Source organism: Megascapheus bottae, chromosome 25 (genome assembly GCF_031878675.1).
Source record: "Megascapheus bottae isolate mThoBot1 chromosome 25, mThoBot2.hap1, whole genome shotgun sequence".
In the NCBI taxonomy this organism is placed as follows: Eukaryota; Metazoa; Chordata; class Mammalia; order Rodentia; family Geomyidae; genus Megascapheus; species Megascapheus bottae.
In genome coordinates, this window is record NC_143533.1 from 12513746 (window position 1) to 12522695 (window position 8950).

Sequence of the window (8950 nt, forward strand, 5' to 3'; positions counted from 1 at the left end):
AATACGAATGGCCGTATGGAATGAAACACGGAGCTTTGTGTTATTACTATAGGATTAGTTTTGCGTTCCTGAAAGCAGGTCTATTTATGGGTTTCTAAGATGGAATTAACATCTGAAAAGGTTAATTTTTTTTAAACCTGTTCTGTGGAAGGTCTATTTCCTATCACCTTTTATAAGTTTCCCTTTGAATTGTACTTGTAATCTGCATTTGGAGAAAGGCCAGGAAGCCTGAATAATAATGTAATCCCCAGCGGAGCCTCTTTTAGCATGGGAGGGGGGATAAACGAGAAGCTCGGCACAGATTCCTGACAATGTATTCATCTTGATATTATCCTAGCTGATGGATAGCAGCAAGCTACTCTGAAGACTTCCTCCGCTCTGCTTACTCTACCTTTTCTTACCCAGAAATCCAAAAGTCAAGCACTACAAAGAAAATAAAGCTGCCCCTGACTAAAAAGTCACATCTTAAAATATTTGTAAGAAGAAAAAAGTATTTGATGCAGGGAGAATGAAAAGTAGACAATAAAAGTCTGAAGATGACAAAGAGGAAATATATTGGACTTTTCTTAGCAGGTTATAATGTTAGGAAGGTTTTAGTCATTGCATATTGTTTTCTTTTTCTCCTGTGTGCTTATGTAATTTATTTTTCTAAGGAACCTGCTGTCTTCTTGGCTAATCAGCATGATGTAGCTCAAGTCATGGATGATGTAGTTTTAAGAACGAACAAGATCTAATAATGTGAGAGATATTTGGACAGTAGCTCTCCACCTTGGCACTGGAACGTAGGAATTGCTAACAGCTAAAAAGGGGCTCAGGAGCTGGCAGAACTGACAGGGGCTCCTGGAATTCAGAATAATCACTGAAAGTGGAAGATGTTACCTTTAAAAAAAATGTTTATGAGGTCCTGACAGGTGAGTGGATGTCCTTGTTTAGAGAGAAACAGCAATGCCTAGTTCCAATCCAATTTGAAAAATCAAAGACTTTCAAGTTTATGGGGGGAAATTTGAGGAAGATTAACTTGTCACCAGTAGAAAATAAAAACACTTATTAGAGTTCACTTCAAAATGAAAACATAAAGCCAGATGATGCTAGTAGCTGTCTGTAATCCCCCCTGGTCAGAAAGCTGAGATCTGAGGCTTGAGGTTTGAAGCCACATGAGGCAGACAAATTCCAGAGACTCTTATGCCCAATTAGCCAGCAAAAAAGCAAAAAGTAGAGTTGTGGCTCAAGGGGTAGAGCACCAGACTTGAGCAGAAACAAGAGTGGGAGGCCATGAATTCAAGCCCCAGTAATGTCCCCACCTCCTAGACGGACGGGGACACACACACACACACACACACACACACACACACACACACTACAACTTATTTAAAAGAAGTTAACAAATGATAATAGGAGGAAGAGCTTTCTAAATAAATACCCATCTCTGTTGTTTGGTGTAGGATGGATGGGTGAAAAATACATCACCATAAGCCAGTCTTTCAAAAACAGAGAATTCAAACAATACCCACTCAAGATTTTATTTACTAACTTCACTGAAGTGGAGAGCATTGTGATCTATCTCCTGTTCAATGTCTTTGCAGGCTAGGTGTGCTTCTGCCCACATTGGGGTGTTGCAGAAGAATGAAATGGGGACAGAAACAAGTAAAATCAAACTCTGGGCCTCCCAGTCCCCAGCTGACTAGGGATTTACAGGGGCATCCTTGTCAGTCAGTTTTCTTACTTAGTCCCCTTCTTGTTCCTTTTTGAATTAGCCCTAGCATTTTTTTTGAAGGGATTCTTTTCAGGAAGAGAAAAGGAAGTTAGTGACCACCATCCACCTCATAGCAACATGTCCACTGGAGCGGAAACGTCTTCCTAGGGACATATGTGACGTTCACCCAACACTACACTGTCAGCTCCTTGGTTAATCCTACAATTATTTTCCTTGTTGTGCATCTGAGTGTTAGACTGTAGGGTGAAAACTGTCCCAGTGACAAGAAAACTTAGGGTATGCCTAAATTGTATGTGGATACAAGACAATTTCCTTTACTGGTGGCAAGGGGAAGGGACTTGAGACCAGCTGCTCGACACTAGGTACACATGGGGAAGAAAGGCCCTTGTGCAGCTCAGTGAGTGGTTCAGTTGCTTCTGGGAAGGAAGCTGCTGGAGAAGGAAGGAGAGATTTGAGAAGGGACTGTGATAAGACAACTAAGATGTTTCCAGTTAGTTGCCTGATTATTTGATTGACATCTGTTCCCACAAGTAGACCAGAAGCTTCATGATAGCCAGGAGAGCCACTCTATTATGATTATATTCCTAATGCTTGACAGCTAATGGTATTTGGCAACACAGACCACAAACAATAGCAACAATCACCACAATAACTAGAAAGAAACTAGCAAGCCGGGCATGGTGGCTCATACTTGTAATTCTGGCTACTCAGGAGGCTGAGATCTGATGATTGTGGTTCAAAGCCATCCTGGCTACTACAAAGCTCATGAGACTTATCTCCAATTAACTGCTAGAATAACCAGAAGTGGCATTGTAGCTCCAGGGGTAGGGAGATAGCCTTGAACTGAAGAGCTCAAGGCCAGGGCCCAAGCCCAGAGTTCAAGCCCCATGACACACCCCCAAAAAAGAATGAGAACTAGACAGGTGCCAGTGATTTAGCCCTGAAATCCCTGCCACTCTATTCAGGAGCCTGAGATCTGAGGATCATGGTTTAAACCCAGCCTAGGTAGCAAAGTCCAAGAGACTCTTACCTCCAATAAACAACCAAAAAAAAAAAAGCCAGAATGGAGCTGTGTTTCAAGTGGTAGAGTGCAAGATCTGAGGAAAAATAAAGCTCAAAGACAGCTCCTAGACCAGAGTGCAAGCCCTAGGACTGGCATACATGCACACACGCACGCACACACACACACACACACACACACACACACACACATACACAGAACTAATACACTGGAGCTTTTGACATGTGCTAAGTATTATTCTAAGTGCTTTATGTTTACAAACTCATTTAATGTAACCTCTCAAGTATTGGTTAAATGACTATTATCTATGTATTTGTATTAGCACAGACTAGTTCAAAAAAAGGATGCTTCAGGGCAGGAGTTTGGCCTAGTGGTAGAGTGCTTGCCTAGCATGTACGAAGACCTGGATTTGATTCCTCGGTACCACATACACAGAAAAAGCCAGAAGTGGAGCTGTGCTCAAGTGATAGAGTGCTAGCCTTGAGAAAGCCCAAGGACAGTGCAAAGGCTCCGAGTACAAGCCCCAGGACTGGCCAAAAAAAAAAAAAAAAAGGATGCTTTACTAAGACATTTTCATACATGATTTCTGATCAGACTCATCCCCTCCACTTTTCTCCCTTATCCCCTCCCTGCTTCTTAAAGCAATTTCCATAGGTTTCATTGTTCTAATCTCATATGTACAAAGGAACAACTTCAACCACATTCATCCTCATTCATCCCCAGACTTAGCTACCTGCCCTCCCCCACCAGAGCCTGTTTTACTTTCCTGTCTTTTTTTTTCTTAATTGATTACATAATATATTTATTTCACCTCTAAAAGCACACAAACCCAACCAGGAATAATTTTACAGGTTATTTTTAATTATTATGTTTTCAAATATCAATAAAGAGGATTTGGGAATATGTTTTATAGCCATGAATTAAAGAGTTTAAAGTAATGTCCCATAGGAGAAGAGGTCTTTGGTAATTATTTGCCAGTGAGGGAACCATTAAAACAAAGTCAAAGGAAATTCAGGAATTTTTTTTTTTTTTTTTTTTTTTTTTTTTTTTTTTTTTGCCAGTCCTGGGCTTGAGCTCAGGGCCTGAGCACTGTCCTTGGACTTTCTCAAGGCTAGAGCTCTACCACTTGAGCCTCAGCACCACTTCTGGCTTTTATCTATGTATGTGGTACCGAGGAATGGAACCCGGGTCTTCATGCATGATAGGCAAGCACTTTAACTACTAGGCCAAACTTCCGGCCCATCGGGAATTTTTTTCCATATATTTTTTTATTGTAATTAATAGAAGGGTTACATTATATTCACCAGACAGAACGTGCATTACTTCACAAACATTGATACCCTTTTTCATGTCATGGATCCTGTCTTTTTTTTTTTGCCAGTCCTGAGGTTTGAACTCAGGGCCTGGGCACTGTTTTGCTCCAGGGTAGCCCTCTACCATTTGAACCACAATACCACTTCTGGCTTTTTCTGTGTATGTGGTCCCAAGGAGTCCAACCCAGGACTGCATGCATGTTAGGCAAGCACTCTACCAATAAGCCACATTTTCAGCCCTTTCCTGTCATTTTTAAAGTGTACATTAATTTCACCATGATATATCACATGTGCATATCCTACCTTTTGATTAAGCAACATTTTCTACTGCTTTCTTTCCCTATCTCCACCAATCCTCTATCAACAGCATTCACTGGGATTTCATATGCCATTTTCATACATAGATGCAATGTATTTCAAAATTAGTCACCTTTCTTCTTTCTTTATTCCTTTGGCTTCTACTTCATCCCCAATAAACAGTCCCACAATGTGCGCGCGCGCACACACACACACACACACACACACACACACACACACACAAGCGAGTGCCAGGTTATTCTAAGCGCTTGTTACTCATTTAATGTCATATTTCAACAAGTACTGGATGAATAACATATAAATAAAAAATCAATACTGAGTTTATGCATCTTGGAATTATTTAGAATTGCAGAAGTTTGGGGGACTGTTTACTACAAGGAAGGCTGGAAGACATCAACTTTACAAGATCTGGTGACTTTTCATTTTGTTCCTAAAAGTATTTTTATGCCTTTTATTATTTTTTTACATTATTATTTTTTCAATTTCTTGGTCCTTCCAGACAGTTTTGCTAACAAGGGAAAAGACCAGAGAACATCTAACCAATCTAAAAAAATGTAAATACCATTCTAAAATCAGCCTTTAATTTCAATCAAGAAGCCTTTGATTAGCAGTGCTGAGCTCTGAAAGTGGGAGGTTGTCTTTCAAGAAAGTTTTAAGCTGTTGCAGCTTCACTGACCTGGGCTTAATTTACTGCCGTTTAGTGCAAAACTTGATGAGAACATAACCTTCTGAAGGTTTTTTTTAAAAAAATGTTTTATTGCCTATAAAAGATAAAATATGGAGTAAAAGGAGGTAAAATAGTATTTTGTTAGGTCCAGGGTGGATTTATGCTTTAACTAACTGACAGAACAACCAAAAGGCCATAAAGATCAGAGTAACTGCCTCCTATCTCTCCCTCTTTTCTTGTGTGTGCATTCAATAAGCTTTTCTTTGTGGCTGTCAGACCCACGGGGAGCCCACCCAAACTCCAGACCTCCTTTGTCCAAAGGTATTAACTCAGAGGTCAGCTGTTTAGATCAAGAATATCACGAGGCTTGTGCTGCATATGTTAAGCAACTGGGCTAAGTCCAAATGAATCCAATAGCTGACCGTACACGAGGGGTGTTTGCTCACAGGGGACTCCGAGGCTACATGGTGTTGAATGAACAGGCAAAAACAAAGTGCGCTGAGTTAAACTGAATTTCCTAAGAGGCTCACAAAGAGACCCTGGTCTTTGGAAACTGCTGCGATTGTGGTATGGAGGAAGGTCTAGAGAAGGCCAGCCCTGCCGGCCTCTATGCCATACATTTTCCTCAGTGGAGGTATGGTGGGGATAGGAAAGAAAAGAAATTCAACAGCTTTCCATGTAATTAAATGTGGTCATCTAGGCCAGTGAATCCAGGATTTTGGTGCATCAGGATCTCTTACAATGCTTGTTAAAATACATAGCATTTCTGATGCAAGTCTGTGTGGGCTGAGTTTGCATTTTTTTTTCTTCTTTTGAACTTAGGATCTCATATTCTTGTTTAGCTTTCTTGCTCATGGATGACATTCTACCACTTGCACCATGCTTCCATTACAGAATTGTGCTAGTTATTAGAGATAGTGCTTTTCTGAGCAGGCTGGCTTTTGAACTGCCATCCTTTGATTCTCAGCCTTCTAAATAGCTAGACTTGCCAGGTTTGAGCCACTGCTTCTGGCTGACAATTCGTATTTTGAAAAGATTTGCATTTCTAGCAATCACTCAAGTCATTTCCAGGTAGTAGGTGTGAGGACTGCAATTATTGCCCAGGCTGGCCTCAAACTGTGATCCTTCCATCTCTTCCTCCCATGGAGCTGGGATTACAGGCATAAAACACTGTGTTCACCCAAGAATTTAATATATTTTATTGTTGGGATAATGTATAGAGGGGTTACAGTTATACTCATCAGGTAGTAGGTGCATTATTTCTCACACATTGATACTCCTCATGTTTTTGTTACCATGCTTTGTTCCCTCCCCTCACCCCCTCCCAAAAGAATATTTTATTTTATTTTCACATAATTTTTGCCAGTCCTGGGCCTGAGCTCAAGGTCTGAGCACTGTCCTTGGACTTTCTCAAGGCTAGAGCTCTACCACTTGAGCCTCAGCACCATTTCCGGCTTTTTTCTATGTATGTGGTACCGAGGAATTGAACCCGGGTCTTCGTGCATGCTAGGGTAGCACTCTACCACTAGGCCAAACTCCCAGCCCCAGGAAATTAATATTTTAATACACTAAAATATACCTTTCAGAGAGGTGTAGCTATAGCGCTAACAGATAACTAGGAATTTCAATCCAATATTCTAAATTGTTGTTGTACATTATTTCTATTCCCCATCACTAAAGAAAGCATAATGGGTAAGTTCATTAATTTCTATTGGCTTCTATGTTTGAGCTCTGAGGCTTAGGATTGATCCCAATAATAACGTAATTGAGTCTCGGTCTATTTCAATGCCTGTGTGTTCTTTAGTTTTGAGGTCAAATGGTTCCTCAAATCTACCCTGTGTTCATGAGAGTCTGGTACCTAAAGGCTTTCCTTCTCTTTCTCTGCAGCTTTTTTTTTTTTTTTTGGCTGATTAATTAGAGATAGAATCTTTCCAACTTTAATGCCTGGGCTGGCTTCAAGCCTTGATCTTCCAGACCTCAGCCTTCTGAGTAGTTAGAATTACAAGTAAGAGCAACCAATGTTCAGATGCTTTGGTTATTTTGAGGTAAGGCCTCACCTTCATTCCCAGGCTGCCCCAAACTACATCCCCTCTGCTGGGATGACAGATGCCCATCATTACAACCAGCTACTGATTGAGATAAGGTCTTGCATACATGGTTCCTGGGCTGGCTTCGAACTACAATCTTCCTGATCTCTATTTGCCAAATAGCTGGAGTCATAGGCATGAACCGCCACCCCCTGCTGGCTTCTCTCTTATTCTAGTATCATAATGAGATTTGTTCCATTGAGATGGCTCACTTTTTTTCAAGGCTGCATAAAACCCACTCTGTGAATATATCACAGTTGATTTACTGAAACTATTTCTGACAACTTATTTCTGTAATGTCTCATACCACTATAAAGAACTGTAAGAGCAAGACAGTTTTACCTACATTCTGACAATCATCTAATCTCGAATGAATTTCACTCTAAACTATAGTAAAACGGGGGCTGGACTTGGGCGGGGGGGCTAACATGTCTTAGAATGTGGTCATTGTGTGGGGTATACAGCTCTATAACAGAGTGAGTAATTCTACTAGGATGGCTCTACACTGTCAGAAACGGACACTGCTACAAAGAGAAAGGCATGAGTGGGCTTTCTGTGTAGCATAATGTTACACAGTCTGCTTCAAATGTAGGTAGTCAATTTGGACAAAGCATAAATTTGTGTTCCTTGAAACACAGACCAGTATCTCAGGGAATTCTCTTTTCACCCAAGCTTTATTTAACAAACTAGTGAAGAACTAGTTTGGTTCTCAATAAAGATTGAGAACCATTTTCTTTCAAAAGTAGTCACAGATGTGCAGAAAAGTCTGTGAGACTCTTATTTCCAATAAACTATCAAAAAGCTGGAATATAATAATACATGCAGGGGCCGGGAGTTTGGCCTAGCGGTAGAGTGCTTGCCTAGCATGCACAAAGACCCAGGTTCGATTCCTCAGTCCCACATACATAGAAAAAAGCCAGAAGTGGTGCTGTGGCTCAAGTGGTAGAGCTCTGACTTTCAGAAAGTCCAAGGACAGTGCTCAGGCCCTGAGCTGAAGCCCAGGACTGGCCAAAAAAAAATACATGCAGATATTATATATTATATATCACTATGAAATCAATCATTATGGATATTGTTCTCCAACCTAGAATTATAGATCCAACCAAAATATTAATTAAGCTAACGGTTGAATAAATGGACTTTTCAGATCTGTACTGCCTCTAACATTTTACCTATCCAGCAGCTTGTTATAAGGCAACTAAAAGCAGATGATGATAACAATATGAAATCTAAGAAAAAGGGAAATAACATAAAGACAATGTCAGGATAATGGTAAAGGACAATTCCCAGACCAACCCATGTAACAAGCTAAGAGAGCAAGCAGAAGACTACAGCAGGTCAGAAAGTTCAGAAAAAGATAATTCAAAACCAGAAAACTGGTGGTGTTTAGATGTATTACCAAGGAGGAGGAAGAGGAGGAGGAGCAAGAAGAGGAGGAAGAGAAGGAAGAGGAGGAACAGTAGCGAAACAAATGCTCCCAGTAAGTATTACTTCTAGAGAAAATAAAACATGAGAAAGAAAAATTATGCCACATGGCTGAGCAGTGAATAGCATTCACATAATTTTAATGTAAATAATGAATAATGTTACAGCCTGGGCCTTAAATATTTTTTCCAAAGGCTCATGTGCTGAAGGCTCATCTGCTGATAGCCCCAAGGGAGTAGAACTTCTAGAAAGTAGGACAAGGTAAAAGAAAGTTAGATTGTTGGGTCATGTGCAACTCCAATGAGGAGAGGAAGGAAGACCTTGTTGGCTTCTGAATTCAAACTGTAAAGGGCAGAGGTAGAGATAGCCTCAGAGTCTTCTTGATCCAGTGTTGCAAAAGCCATT